The sequence below is a fragment of the Meles meles genome, chromosome 6 (assembly GCF_922984935.1).
Source record: "Meles meles chromosome 6, mMelMel3.1 paternal haplotype, whole genome shotgun sequence".
Classification (NCBI taxonomy): Eukaryota; Metazoa; Chordata; class Mammalia; order Carnivora; family Mustelidae; genus Meles; species Meles meles.
The window spans coordinates 137,358,089-137,374,498 of NC_060071.1; positions in this window are offsets into that span (position 1 = coordinate 137,358,089).

Consider the following 16,410-nt stretch of genomic DNA (forward strand, 5'->3'; position numbering starts at 1 on the left):
AGAGATCACAGGTAGGCAGAAAGAGAGACAGGAGACAGGGAAGCAGGCTCCCTGCTGAGCAGAGAGTCCGACCCCATGAGGGCCTTGATCCCAGGACCCTGGGATCATGTGCCCAGCTGAAACAGAGGCTTTAACCCACTGAGCCACCCAGGCCCCCCTCGCCCTTCACATTTTTGCCAGTGCCTTTCAGTAGCTAAACCCAACCATTCAGCTCAGCCTACTGGTTGGAGCGCACAGAAGATGACCAGCGAGTGGAAGCTCAACACATAGTTATAAACTGAACAAAAAGAAGCCAGACTAGGTACCAGATCTCAGAGTTCAGTGAGTTTTGACCTCTCTACCCCTGAAGTAACTGCTGTGGAGTATTTTAAATGCCTGTTGTTTAAAGTGTTGCAGGCTGGGGCCCCTGGGTGGCTCAGTTGGTTAAACACCTGCCTTCGTCTCGGTTCATGATCCTGGTGCTGGGATCAAGCCCCGGGTTGGTCTCTCTGCTCAGCAGGGTGTTTGCTTCTCCCTCTCGGCGTTCTTTCTCTCTCAAGTGAATAAATAAATAAATAAAATCTTTTTTAAGAAAAGATTGCTGGCTGTGCTCAATCCAGGAGCACTCAGCTCACAAAGAATTTACCTGGCCTGCTGCAGCCACCAGCACAACTGACATCAGCACTCAGGGGCACCTGGGTGGCTTAGTAGGTTAAGTGTCCGGCTCTTGATTTCGGCTCAGGTCATAATCTTAGGGTTATGAGATCATCCCCACATCAGGCTCCATGCTGGGTGTGAAGCCTGCTTTAGATTCTCCCTCTGCCGCCCACCCAAAGAGAGAGAGAGAGAGAAGGAAAAGAAAGAATTTTTTTTTTTTTAAAGATTTTATGTATTTGACAGATAGCGTAAGAGGGAACACAAGCAGGGGGAGTGGGAGAGGGAGAAGCAGGCTTCCTGCTGAGCTAGGATCCCGATGTGGGGTTCGATCCCAGGACCCTGGAATCATGACCTGAGCCGAAGGCAGATGCCTAAGGACTGAGTCACCCAGGTGCCCCCAAAGGAAAGAAACTTAAAAAATGAAATCTGCACTTAGGTTTCAGAAAGGCAAGAAAAAGGTGACTTCTGCCTGTCCCTTCCCTGTTACCTAAGTTGCTGTGAAAAGGCACAGAAATGGCTCCCAGGCACATGAGGGAAAAGCAGCAAAGGAGGAGGCCTGGGGGTCCTGGGATCAACCCCCACGGCGGGCTCCCTGCTGTGGGGAAGCCTGCTCTACTCTCCCTCTGCCATTCCCCCTGCTTGAGCATGCTCTTTAGGTCTCTGTCAAATATATGAATAAAATCTTAAAAAAAAAAAAAAAAATGGAGGGGCCTGGGCTGGGCCATTCAAAATGCCTTCCTGTAGGGAATTCTGCACTTAGGGAACTCCATGGAAGAAATAAGTACTTTACAGGTCAGCTGACAGGGTGGGCTACCCATAATCTGAAAAAGAGTTGGCTGCTGTAAGAAAGGGGGGTGGAAAAAAAAAAAAAAAAGAAAGGGGGGTGGTTTCCTACTAATTCTAATATTTGCCTAGTGACTTGATGAAGTAGCTGTAGTTTAATACCGGATATGTGGCTTACTATCTCCAATATTAAACATAAAAATTAATTTTTGTGCCCCTATTTTAGGGGTAGAAACTTTATGGATAGCCTTTGCCTGATATAGCCTAGAATCTCTCAGGTTACCCCCTAGATAATTACACTCCCAGAAAGGTTTCCGTCTGAGCTGGCCTCTGACCTCTTCCATGTGTAATAGCCCACTGACTTTTTGTTATTAACTCAGTAGGGAAAGGCTACACTTCAGAAATTTTACTTCATTATCACCTATCAGCATGCCATCAATATGAATAATTTCACTATCCCAGTTAGGCTTAGGACACCTGTTTAAATATCACCTTAACAGATTATGTCAAATATTAGAGAGTTGAAATATTTTGGAGGCAAGACTGTAAAGGTAAATCACTGGCCACCAAGTGACAGCAAACTGTTGTTGATGTCTAAAATGTAAAAAAAAAAAAAAAAAAAAAAAATTGGGATTAAGAGACAATGCCCCAGGGGCACCTGGGTAGATCAGTAGGTTAAGCGTCTGTCTTCAGCTCAGGGCATGATTCCAGTGTCGTCATGGGAGCAGCCTACATCCCATCAGGCTCCTTGCTCAGCAGGGTTCCTGCTTCTTCCTCTCCCTCTGCTTGAGCTTCCCCTTGCTTGTGCTCTCTCTCTCCCTCACCATCTCTCTCTCTCTCTCCCTCTGTCAAATAAATAAATAAAATCTTTTAAAAAAATGAAAACAATGCCCTATCAAGGTCAGTAAAAGGATAACAATCAAGGATGATTTTTTTTTAAAGATTTGATTTATTTATTTGACAGAGAGATCACAAGTGGGCACAGAGGCAGGCCGAGAGAGAGGGAAAAGCAGGCTCCCCGCGGAGCAGAGAGCCCAATGCGGGACTCTATCCCAGGACCCTGAGATCATGACCCGAGCAGAATGCAGAGTCTTAACCCCTGAGCCACCCAGGCGCCCCAAATCAAAATCTTAAAAATAAATAAATAAATAAAAATTAGGGTGCCTGGGTGGCTCAGTTTGTTAAGTGATGACTACTCTTGATTTTAGCTCAGGTCATGGTCTCAAGGGCGTGGGGTCAAGTCCCACATCAAGCTCTGTGCTCAGCTTGGAGTCTGGTTGAGAATCTCTCCCTTTCCCTCTACCCCTCCCCCCACTCACATCTGTGCTCTTTCTCTAATTAAATAATAAATATAAACTTCATATAAAAATTACTCTATTTGCCTCCTATATTAACTTATGGTAATAACTCTTGATTTATTAACATTAGATAAAAATATTTTTACCACCTTGTGAAAAATGCGGTGATCTTAGAACATTTCCACTCCACTTATTTCTTTCCTGCATATGCAATTTAATTCTATGTGTATTTTAAACTACATAGTATATTATTTGCAAATATTTATTGGGGCACCTAGGTGGCTCAGTTGGTAAAGAGTGCCTTCGGCTCAGGTCATGATCCTGGGGTCCTGGGATTGAGCCCCATATTGGGCTCCCTGCTCAGCAGGGAGTCTGCTTCTCCCTCTCCCTGCCCACTCCCTCTCTCTCTCAAATAAATAAATAAAATCTTTAAAAATATATTTGTTTAACCATAAGAGACTCTTAATCTCACAAAACAAACTGAGGGTTGCGAGGGGGAGGGGCGTAGGGAGAGGGTGTTGCGGTTATGGACGTTGGGGAGGGTATATGCTATGGTGAGTGCTGTGAAGTGTTTAAACCTGGCGATTCACAGATCTGTACCCCTGGGGCTAATAATACATTATATGCTTATAAAAAATAAATAAAATTATTTTAAAAATATATATATATTTGTTTAGATTTATCTACATATTTAGCCTCTTCATTATATTCCATTTCTTCCTTCATCTATGTGCTCTCCCCTGGAATCATATTCCTTGTGCTTAAAGAATACTCTTTAGTTTTTCCTTTATTTCAGATATGCTATATTATCTCAATTTATATTTTTCTGAAAATGACTTAATTCTGATTTCATTAACTTTTTTCAATAAACTTTATGAAATATAAATGCTTTCTTTTTTTTTAAGATTTTATTTATTTATTTGACAGACAGAGATCACAAGTAGGCAGAGAGGCAGGCAGAGAGAGAGGAGGAAGCAGGCTCTCAGCAGAGCAGAGAGCCCGATGCAGGGCTCAATCCCAGGACCCCGGGACCATGACCTGAGCCAAAGGCAGAGGCCCAACCCACTGAGCCACCCAGGCGCCCCTATAAATGCTTTCATACTTAAGCATCTCTTCTTCTAGTATAGGCTTCTAGGTTGTCACATGTTTTCTGTCAATGCTTTGAAGGATCATTTCAGTGGTTTCCCATTTCCATTATTCCTGTGTTTAAGTCTGTTGTTAGATTTAGTGTTGTTCCTTTGAAGGTTGTCTTTTTTCTATGACTTCTGGTAAGGTTTTTTAATCTTTAGCTTTCTTTTCAGCAGTGTTCCTATAGAACAAACAATTCTGTGGACAGATTGCAAAGATCACTGCAACAGTAACTCCCACCTCAGATGCTCTTCTGGGAATCTTGCAATTCCCTTATCAGGAGGGTAAGAGTCCACTTTCCTTGCACCTTTTTGTGTTTACATCAAACAAGAGAGTACAGTTGAAGTGATGCTATGTGACTTCCAAAGCTAGGTCATAAAAAAATACCATGTGTTCCTGCCATCCTTTCTTGGGACATTCATTCTTGAATTCAGATACCAGGCTTTGAGAAAACTCAAGCAGTCTCTGGACATGCCCATATACACAGGAATCACAGTTGCCTTTAGGACTAGGTGGCAGGTGGAAGCTGGAAGGGCTTCTAGGAGACTGTTAGTGAAAGCCTAAAGGACCCCATGGAGGTTATTATTGAGGGCCTACAGGAAAGCAATAAAAACTTATTGGAAGCTGAAGGCAACACTGACACTTGGCAGTAAAGTGAAAAATGGAAAATATACCTAAATGAATTCAATAATCTGGTTGAGGGGATTTCCCAGCAGAATACTGATAGTGCCACCTGGCTTCTGCTGCTGCCTATGATAAAATGCAAGAGAAAGGATTAAAGAATGAATTCTTACATGTGAAGGAACCAGGACTTGCCAAGTTTGACAATAATACTATTTCTCTTTCCCAGCCTTTAATTAAGACAGGACCTCAGACCAAAGTCAAATCCAGGGTGGGTCTATGGGGTATCCTTTGTGAAGACCTCAGAAAGATTCAAGGTAGTGCTTCATAGAACATTTCCAACCGAGAAAAGTCCCCTTTGAAGATTTTAAGGTGTCCCCAGCAGATGCTATTAAATAATAGATTCAAAGAATTTTTTTTTAAGATTTTATTTATTTATTTGACACAGGAAGACATTGAGTGCAGGAACACCAGCAGGGGGAATTGGAGAGGGAAAGCAAGCTTCCTCGAAGGCAGACACTTAATGACTGAGCCACTCAGGATCTTAAGGGTGCTACCCTCAGCATCTTCACAGGGAGCCCCAGGTCGAGAATTTCTTGCCTCAGACAGATTTATTTATTTAATTAGTTAGTTAGTTAAAGATTTTATTTATGTATTTGACAGAGAGACACAGTGAGAGAGGGAGGACAAGCAAGGGAAGTGGGATAGGGAAAGCAGGCTTCCCGCTGAGCAGGGAGCCCCATGTGGCCTCGATCGCAGGACCCTGGGATCATGACCTGAGCTGAAGGCAGATGTTTAATGACTGAGCCACCCAGGTGCCCCTCAAATAGATTTACAGTGGTGTGTTTTATGTAATAAAGTGAACCTCACTAAGGTTTTTATTTTTTTTAAGATTTTATTTATTTATTTGACAGAGAAAAATCACAACTAGGCAGAGAGGCAGGCAGAGAGAGAGAGAGAGAGAGGGAAGCAGGCTCCCTGCTGAGCAGAGAGCCTGATGTGGGACTCGATCCCAGGACCCTGAGATCCTGACCTGAGCCGAAGGCAGCGGCTTAACCCACTGAGCCACCCAGGCGCCCCTCACTAAGGTTTTTAGAAAACCCACATAGTTCTTATGAGAATTGTTCTGGTAGCACTACAAATTTGAACTAAATACAAAGAGTGCAGAGAAGAACAGAACTTTGGACTCCTGATCTTTAACATCTAGGAAGCAGACTGAGGTGGCTTTGGAGTTACTCAGTCATTTTATGGAAAATAAAGGTTTTAACTCAGAGGGCAGAACTAAGAGCTACAGAGAACAACTTACAGAGGGTTAATGAGCACCAAAGTGTTAGGGCTGATTTAATGTTAAAACCTGTTTAACTATTAGGGCCTGCTTAGCCAGAACGACTCCATATTACCTGGGTAGCCATATTGTTGTTTACATCTAAAGACTTCATTCCGGGAATAAACACCCCAGTAGTTCCTGGTATCGGTTCTGGGTGTCAATTCTGGGACTAAATGCCTTAACAATAGAAGCCACGTAACTTGGGTCTGTGGTTATGCCCTATAAAACCAGCCTGTGAGATCAGGATGGGGTTGCTCTCTTCAGAGGCGGCCCTGGCCGATCAGTCAGACTTCTAATGCTTGACATAGAATAAAGCTCTACATAACTTTCACTTTGTCTCAGTCTCGTTCCTCTGGCCGGTCAGTCAGACTTCTAATGCTTGGTATAGAATAAGGCTTTGCGTAACTTTCACTTTGTCTCAGTCTTGTTCCTTTGATAATGGACCCCAGCATTCTGGGGGCGCATCTGGGATCAAACAACAAGAACTGAGCCAGCATCAGAATTTCTGGGAAAATCCTCCGGAGATAAGATCTCGAGATTTTATTCTGCGGGATCTAGTCTGTCTGGTTGCGGAGCTCTAGGGTATAGCCCACTGGGGAGAAGCTGGACACAGCATTGCTCCCCAGGGCTGGAGTGGATGCGGGGACACCCCATCCCTCCACTGGGAGATTGCCAGGGGGTTCGAGTCCCCCTAGACGGTCAGGGGACTGAGAAAATCCCCACCAGTGGCAGGTTGTGTTTTTGAGTTGGGATTTTATCTTGCACACCCTTAGACCTGATATCTGGTTGAGGAGGGGCCACTGGGTCTATGGTTGTCTGTGCCTTGTCTTTTTGTTGTCTGTTGTATTGTTTGTTGTGAAGCAATGGGGCAAGCAGGGAGTAAGGGATCTGTGATGCCCCTGAGTCTTATTCTCCAGCATTTCAAGGATTTTCAAGGTAAAGCCACCCAGTCGGGTGGCAAGGTTTACCCAGGAAAACTAAAAACACTCTGCCAGCTGGAATGGCCCACTTTCTCCACAGGGTGGCCACCAGAAGGAACATTTACCTCGGCCCAAATCTACTCTACCCAAAGTAAGGTCTTCAATTTCCATCTAGACCAAATACCGTACATCATGGCCTGGCGATACCTGGTGGAAGAGCCACCATCGTGGCTCAAGTCTCACCTTCCCCCTACTAACATAGCCATTTCTCTCCCTCTAAAGCAGGTCAGATCACCAAAATCAGAACAGAAGGATGAGGGGGAACCAAGGAAGACCATCCTGCCTCCGTTGGACATGGAGGACATAGATTCTCCCCCTCCTTATCTATCCCCTAAACCCGACTCCCAGTCCTGAGACACCCTTACTAGTCCACCTCATACACGGTCGAGATCCACCTATGGGACCACTGAGCAGAAGGACCACCCTGGTCCTTCCCCTTCCCTCTACCCACCCTCTACCTACCCCACTGGCTCCATCAGCGCTGATACTGCCTCTCCATGAGTTTGCTCCACTGGATGGGAGAGGGCGCCCCCTCCTCTCTATATCCCTTTCTCCTCTTCTGATATCTATAACTGCAAGGCCCAACATAAATCCTTCTCTGCCATCCTCAGGATTTAATTAGTCTCTTGGAAACTGTCTTTCTTACCCACCAACCTACCTGGGTGGATATTCAGCAGCTCCTTATGGCCCTCTTTAATGGGGAAGAGAGGGCTCGCATTATGCAAGAGACCCATTAGGTAATAAGTGACAGACTTGGCAGCAACCTCGATTCCCAGCAAATGGAAGACTACTGCCCAAAGGAACCCCCAACTGGAACCCAAACTCTGATAAAGGTAGGGAGAGCCTACATTTCTACTGCCAGGCTCTGCTGGGAGGCCTCCGTGTGGCTGTGAGGAGACCCATAAATTTATCCAAATTAGTGGGGTGACTCAAGGTATAAATGAATCTCCGGAGGCTTTTCTAGAAAGGCTTATTGAAGTCTATAAAATGTATAGCCCGATCGACCCTGAGGTGCCCGAAAATCAGAGGGCAGTAAATCTTGCCTTTGCCAATCAGTCAGCCCCAGATATAAGGAGGAAACTTCAGAAAATTGAAGGATTTGAAGGGAAGAATCTGACTGAGTTCGTGGGAATAGCAGAAAAGGTGTTTAACAACAGGGATACACAATAAGATGAAAAACAGACTAGAAAAATAGTTAAAGGGGCGCCTGGGTGGCTCAGTGGGTTGGGCCTCTGCCTTCGGGTCGGGTCGTGATCTCAGAGTCCTGGGATCGAGTCCCGTATCGGGCTCTCTGCTTGGCAGGGAGCCTGCTTCCTCCTCTCTCTTTCTCTGCCTACTTGTGACCTCTCTGTGTCAAATAAATAAATAAGAAAAATAGTTAAAGTTTTGGCATTACATGAGGCGGGAAGGAGACAGGGGGAAAAAGGTCAGTAGAAAAGAAAAAGGCAGGTAGGAGATGGTCAATGGAAAGAAAAGCCCAAAAACAGAGAAAGCAGGTGGAAAGGCTTAGATTCAGATCAGTGTGCTTACTGCAAGGAAAAAGGACACTGGGCCAGAGAGTGCCCTAAGAAGAAAATGGCAATGCTGGCCACCAAAGGCTGAAGGGGCCGTGGTTCGGAGCCCCTCCCTGAACCTCGGGTTAAAATTGAGGTGGAGGGGAAATCAATTGATTTTTTGGTGGACACGGAAGCCCAATCTTCATCATTACTAAAGCCTATGGAAAACTATCTGGAGAGGAAGTCTGGGTACAAGGGGCAAATGGCACAGAAAGACATAAATGGACCACAGAAAGGACTTTAAATTTGGCTTCGGGAGTAGTCAAATATCGAATCTTGGTCCTCCCTAATGCCCTGTATAACCTGATGGGAAGATATCTCCTCCAAAAACCATGGGCTGGCATTCAGTTCTCAGAAGGAGACGTGACTGTGACTTTGGGACAATCCACTGTGCAGATGCTTGTGGCAGCAGTAGATGAACATCTCCTTTACAAGCCAGTCTCAAAACAAGAGGAGATAAGGGAGGGAAGCCTTCTCCAAACCCTACAGGTCAAATTTCCCGAATTCTGGGCAGAAGGGAGGCCTCCTGGCCTGGCCAAGGGACGGCCTCCAGTAGTGGTACAGTTAAAAGCAACAGCTATGGCTGTTCGAGTCTGGCAGTACTCCCTCCCCTGGGAAGCAAAGGAAGGGATCAGAAAACACATTAACCACCTCCAAGGAGACAGAATCCTAGTTCTTTGCAAGTCTCCATGGAACGCACTTTTACTGCCCATCAAAAAGGCTGAAACGGGGAGTACCGACCCGTTCAGGACTTGTGGGCAGTTAACAAATGGGTTGAAGATATCCACCCAACGGTGCCCAACTCCAATACCCTACTTTCCCTCCTGGGCCCCAAAAGAACTCTGCATACCGTCTTAGATCTCAAGGATGCATTTTTCTGCATACCTTTGGCAAGGGAGTCTCAACCCCTCTTTGCTTTTGAGTGGTCTGACCCACAGGAAGGGTTCCAGGTTCAGCTCACCTGGACAAGACTTCCCCAAGGATTCAAAAATTCACCCACCATCTTCGACGAGACCCTACATGAGGATTTGTGTGAGTACAGAACCTCCAACCTGGGAATCACTCTGTTACAGTATGTTGATGACTTGCTAATAGCCACTAAGGACTATGAGTCAGGCTTGCGAGGGGAGGTGGGGGGGACGAAAACTCTCTTACAGACTCTGCAGGAAAAATGGTATTGGGTGTCAGCAAAGAAAGCACAGCTTTGTCAGAGCCTCGCCACTTATCTAGGCTTTGATCTCCACAAGGGAATGCGTTCACTGTCTGAGTCCAGGAAACAGGTGATCACCCGATCCTGCCCCACGACGCCCCAACAAGGGAGGGAGTTTCTTGGGATGGTGGGCTACTGTAGGCTGTGGATACTGCAGTTCATGGAGATTGCCTGAACCCTCTACGAACTGATTAAGGAAGGACTCACTATGGTAGAGTGGACAGCTGAGGCAGAAGGAGCACTTCGAAAATTACAAACAGCCTTACTGAGTGCCCAGTACTGGCCATCCCAGATGTTACCAAGCCCTTCCACTTGTATGTAGATGAAAAGGCAGGAGTGGCCAAAGGGGTTTTGACTCAGACTCTAGGGCCTTGGCAAAGACCAGTAGCCTATCTTAGCAAAAAACTAGATCCAGTAGTGGCTGGTTTCCCCCCTTGCCTCCGCATAATTGCTGCCATAGCCCTCCTGGTCAAGGATGCGAGTAAATTAACTTTGGGTCAAAATCTCACCTTGACCCCTACTCACGCTATCGAAGACCTCCTCCAGACCCCACCAGACCAGTGGATGACAAATGCCCGAGTGACAGGGTATCAAGCCCTCCTCCTCAACGAACCAAAAGTGATTTTCAGGCCCCTGGCAGTGCTAAATCCAGCCACGCTGCTGCCAGAAAAGCTAGCTGACCACCCACACGACTGTGGAGAGGTCCTAACCCAGATCACAGGAATAAGGCCTGACCTCAGAGACACTCCCCTCCAGGATGCAGAGATGACTCTGTTCACTGATGGGAGTAGCTACTTGGCCGATGGAAAGAGGTATGCGGGGGCTGCGGTGGTTTCTCCTGAACAGGAGCTCTGGAAGGCGGCCCTGCCAGACAGAACCTCTGCACAAAAAGCGGAGCTGATTGCACTCACCAAGGCACTGCAGATGGCCAAGGGTAAGACCGCCAACATCTATACAGACAGCAGGTATGCCTTCGCTACTCTCCATATACATGGGGCTATTTATAAAGAAAGGGGCCTATTAACAGGAGAAGGAAAAGAAATTAAAAACAGAAAAGAAATATTGGCTCCCCTCCAGGCTATTTGGGACCTGAAAGAGGTTATGCATTGCCTGGGGCACCAAAAGGGGACTGATCTGGTTTCAAAAGGAAATCAATTAGCAGATGGAGCCGCAAAGCAAGCAGCCTGAGAAACAGTGCAAGAACTGGTTACACTCCCGGCTCCAGCCCTACCGAAAAACTAGACTATTTGGAGGAAGATTTAAAGTATTTACGAAAATTGGGGCGCCTGGGTGGCTCAGTGGGTTAAAGCCTCTGCCTTCGGCTCAGGTCATGGTCCCGGGGTCCTGGGATCGAGCCCCGCATCGGGCTCTCTGCTTGGCGGGGAGCCTGCTTCCTCCTCTCTCTCTGCCTGCCTCTCTGCCTGGTTGTGATTTCTCTCTGTCAAAGAAATAAAAATTAAAAAAAAAAAAAAAAAAAAGTATTTACGAAAATGGGCTAAATTAAACTATGAAGGGGATTGGGCTAAGACTAGGACAGGAAAGTTAATTCTTCCTCGAAGACTAGGAAAAAAATTAGTAAGCCAAATACATCAGGGCACTCATTTAGGGACACACAAGCTTAAGGAGTTTGTGGGCAAGTCATTTCAGGTATCTAAATTAGGGATTATGGCTCAGGATGTGGTTGATAGATGTACTCAATTTCAGGTGGTAAATGCAGGAGGAACTAGGATGGGAAGAGGAAAAAGAAAGAGGAAGGGAACCAGGAATTTATTGGGAAGTGGATTTTGCAGAGATGAAACAGGGAAAGTATGGTCACAAGTATATGTTAGTTTTTATGGATACCTTTTCAGGCTGGGTAGAGGCTTTTCCCGCCAAACATGAAATGGCAGGAATGGTAGCCAAAAAGCTACTAGAAGAAATAATTCCTAGGTTTGGGTTGCCTCTCGTGATTGGGTCAGACAACGGCCCTGCATTTATGGGTTCAGTCTCACAGGCATTGGCCAAGGCCGTGGGCACTAATTGGAAACTACACTGTGCCTACCGGCCCCAGAGCTCCGGACAAGTAGAGAGAATGAGCTGGAGTCTTAAAGAGACCTTAACAAAGTTAATTCTGGAAACTGGCAGTGGATGGGTGGATCTCCTTCCCTTCACCCTCCTTAGGGAGCAATGTACACCCTACTTAAATAAGGTTACCCCATTTGAAATAACATTTGGGCGACCCCCTCCACTCTGCCCACGGCTACAAGAGGTTGCCCTAGCGGAAATGACTGATCAGTATGTACTCCAGTCACTGCAGGCATTACAGTCTGTCTTAAAAAGAGCCCATGCAGGGATCTGAGCTGCCTACACAGAGACGGAGATGGAGGTAGAACCGCATCCTTACCAACCCGGAGACTTGGTTTGCATATGCCATCACTGAGTGGAAAACTTGGAACCCCACTGGAAGGGACCATTCATGGTCATCCTGACCACCCCTATGGCAGTAAAAGTAAAAAGGCATCATGGCCTGCATTCACACGTGTCACATCAAACGAGCCGAAAGCAAGGACACCACCCAGAAATGGGAGCCACTGCCAGTGGATCCCACCAACCGTGGACTAAAACTAAGACTCAAAAGGGTTTCATGACTTGGTCACTTTTAACCCTGTTCCTACTCAGCAGCAGCCAGGGGACACCTCATTGGCCTAAAATAGCCCAATGGAAAATCAGAAAGACAGTGGATGGAACAACACTCAAGGTCAACGACACCTCAGGTCAACCTGTTTTTACCCTCGATCTCTGTGATTTGATGTCAGAAATAAATGTAAAATTGGGGCGCCTGGGTGGCTCAGTGGGTTAAAGCCTCTGCCTTCGGCTCAGGTCATGATCTCAGGGTCCTGGGATCGAGCCCCGCATCGGGTTCTGCTCCGCAGGGAGCCTGCTTCCTTTCCTCTCTCTCTGCCTGCCTCTCTGCCTAGTTGTGATTTCTCTCTGTCAAAAAAATTTAAAAAATTAAAAAAAAATGTAAAATTGCTCGGGGGTAGCGCCCCCTTTGGGATGGGAGGCCGGTACCAGTTCAGGGATGTGGGGACCAGTCATACGAGTTTCACTTGCAAGTTACCAATTTTATGCCTGTCCTGCTAATGGGGAATCTGATTGCCAAGGGGCAGGGGAATTCCACTGTGCAGCCTGGGGATGTGAAAGAATAGCCCCCTGGACACACCATGACACGTATATTGACCTCGTTCAAGTTAGACCACCAGTCAACCAGGAAAATTGCCAGGTCGGAAAATGCAACCCCATACAGATTACAGTAAAGTTATGGCAGTCAGGGTCATCGGGAAGTGTTAATTGGGAGGCAGGAAAAACTTGGGGTCTAAGACTGTATGGATGGGGGAAAGATCCAGGTATAGCCTTCACCATCCAAAAAACAAAAACTAGGGAGCCACCCTGGCTGATAGGGCCGAACCCAGTTTTAAATCCTCCCAAGCCACCAAAACCAACCAGATCACCCGCCACCGCAACCCCAAAAGAGACTGTCATGAAAAATAAAAAAGAAAGTGTAGACAGTGACAACAATGCCGCCAAAGTTTTACTCCCACTGGTAGATTCAATGTTTAGCTTTTTAAATGCTTCAGACCCTAATATTACTCGAGACTGCTGGCTATGCTTAAACCCTCAGCCCCCATATTATATTGGAATAGGGGCCAATCTTACTGTAGGAACAGAAGGGACAGATTAAAAATGAAAGTTCTTATGACTCTTGCGAGTGGGGAAGGGTATCTAGACTAACCTTAGGGGATATAAAAGGAAAGGGACTTTGCCTTGCGACACAAAAAGGAAAACAAACTTCTCCATATAGAGACCTATGTAAGGCCATAGTAGTCCCTACTGTCTTCACTAACTTCCTTAAGGCCCCCACCAGAGCCTGGTTTGCTTGCAGTTCAGGACTCACACCATACCTTAATCTCGCTTTGTTCCAAAACTCTTCCTGGAACGAACTCTGTATAACTGTCCACATTCTCCCCCAGGTAGATTATTATGGAGGACCTGAGGGATTCCAACATCTTACTGCAGGGATAGAACGAACAAAGTGTGGGTTCCCATCCTAATCCCAGCACTAGTTGTGACGGGGGTAGCAGGGTCCACAGCAGTAGGGACCGCAGCTTTAATAAAGGAAGATAGAGATTTTGAGGCTCTTGGGTCCCAAGTAGATGCTGACCTACGTTATTTGCATGAAAATATAGACAAACTAACCGATTCTTTGAGCTCATTAGCTGAAGTAGTACTGCAAAATAGAAGAGGGCTTGACATACTATTCCTAGAAAAAGAGGGGCTCTGCGTAGCCCTAGGAGAAGAATGCTACTTCTGGGTACTCCATACTGGAGTCATCAAAAACAGTCTGGCATCCATTAAAAGGAGACTAGATGAGCACGAGCAACAATGCAAGAACTCCCAGGGATGGTTTGAAAATTTGTTCAGCTGGTCCCCATGGATGACTTCCCTAATATCAGCAATTGCAGGCCCCCTGGCTTTACTATTATTAATGTTGCTTTTTGGCCCCTGCATTATAAATGCCCTAACCCTAATGTCATTTGTACAGGAGAGAATTGGTGCAGTAAAAATGTTAGTCCTACAAACTCAATATACAACAAGAGAACATGGGACTGACTGAAGAGTCAAGGAATTGACTAATTTTCAAAAAAGAAAAAAAAGGAGGGGATGTTATGGCTGATTTAATGTTAAAACCTGTTTAACTATTAGGGCCTGCTTAGCCAGAATGACTCCATATTACCTGGGTAGCCATATTGTTGTTTACATCTAAAGACTTCATTCTGGGAATAAATGCCCCAGTAGCTTCTGGTATCGGTTCCGGGTGTTGATTCCAGGAGTAAATGCCTTAACAATAGAAGCCACATAACTTGGGTCTGCGGTTATGCCCTATAAAACCAGCCAGTGAGATCAGGATGGGGTCACTCTCTTTGGAGGCGACCCTGGCTGGTCAGTCTGACTTCTAATGCTTGGTATAGAACAAGGCTTTGCATAACTTTCACTTTGTCTCAGTCTCGTTCCTTTGATAACAGACCCCAACACAAAGAATTGGCAAAATGTTCTCAGATTTCAAAATTGCTAGGGAGCAGTGACTATTGTCCATGTGCCTCCCACTTCCCCCATTTTTGAACAAGAATGTAAGAGTTACCTTACATCTCTCCCACCGTTGTATTGTGTGTGTGTGTGTGTGTGTGTGTGTGTGTGTGTGTGTGTGTGTGTGTGTTGTTTCTTTAGTTCACAGGTTTTCACTTTGAGAATGATACAGGGAGCTATACCCAAGAACTATATGTGAGGAGTCTCGTCTGTACCTCAGTGTGACACAGATGACAAAATCTTAGACCTTGAACCTGCGCATGACACTGTCATGGAATAAGAGTTCTGAGGAGTCTTGAAAGAGGAATGGGTGTATTCTGTCTGTGGGAGGAACGTGAACCACTGTGGTCAGAAGGCAGATTTTCAAAAAATGATTATGATGTTCCCCATCCTATATTGTCCTAGAACCTTGCCACTCTCCTTTTAAGAGGTGGACTCTATGCTCTCCTTGAACTTGGGTGAGGCTCTGGGACTGCCTTGACCAATAGATTATGGCAAGAGCAATGCTATGTAGCTTACGAGACTAGTTCAAAAGAATGTCATGCAATTTTGCCTTGCTCTCTTGGGATGCTCACTCTTGGGTCCAAGCCCAAGTAGCCAGTGAAAAAAACCCATGTGGAGAGAAACTGGGAGACACTTCTAACTCACAGGACTGTCTGAATTCTCAGATGATAGTCACTACCAACATCCCTGCCATTTGAGTGAGAAAAATAAAGAGTTATTATTTCCCCTCTCTCCCCACCCACCTTTTTTTAGAGAGAGTGTGCAAACGCAGTGTGGAGGGGCAGAGGCAGAGGGAGAGGGAGAGAGAATGTTAAGTAGGTGCCACGCTTGGTGTGGCATCGGACAATTGCTTGGTCTCAGAGCCCCGAGATCAGGACTTGAGCTGAAATCAAGAGTTGGGTGCTCAACCAACTGAGACACCCAGGAACCCCAACTGGTTCCTGTTTTAAGCCACCATGTTTTTGAGGTAGTTTGTTCACAGCAATAGCTAACTGAAATATAACCCCGAAACACTGTCACACAATGTTTTTTGAAATAACAATCATTTGCTCACAGATACACAATTTGGACATGGCTTGACAGGTACAATTCTTCTCTGCTTCAGATATCTGAAGCCTTTGCTGGGAAGATTATAAATGGCTAGGACCTAGAATAATCTGGAGGCTTTTCACTCACATATCTGGTGCCTGGGTGGAAATAACTCGAAGGCTGAGCTCCATTGGGAGTATCACAGGAGATATCTACAGCTGGCCTCGCCATGTATCTTTTGGGTTCCTCACATTATCACAGCCTCAAAGTAGTCAGACTTCCTAAGATGCCTCAGGGCTCCAAAAGCAAATGTTCCCAGTAGAAAAGGTGGGATATTTATTTCTTTATTTGACAGAGATCACAAGTAGGCAGAGAGGCAGGCGGGGGTGCTGGGGGGAAGCAGGCTCCCTGCTGAGCAGAGAGCCCGATGCGGGGCTCGATTCCAGGACTCTGAGCTGAAGGCAGAGGCTTTAACCCACTGAGCCACCCAGGCACCCTGAAAAGGAGAAATCTTCATAGCATTTTATGATCTAGCCTCTGAAGTGACATAGTACTAGTTACGCTCCACACAACTGACTGAAATGGAAGCACGTCCAGATTTGAGAGAAGAGTATCGGTCTTCCACCTCTTGGTGGAATAAATGTCAAAGGGTTCATGGTTGTGTTACAAACTGCTACAAATAATTTTTCTGCGATAGGTACGCTATTCTTTATAC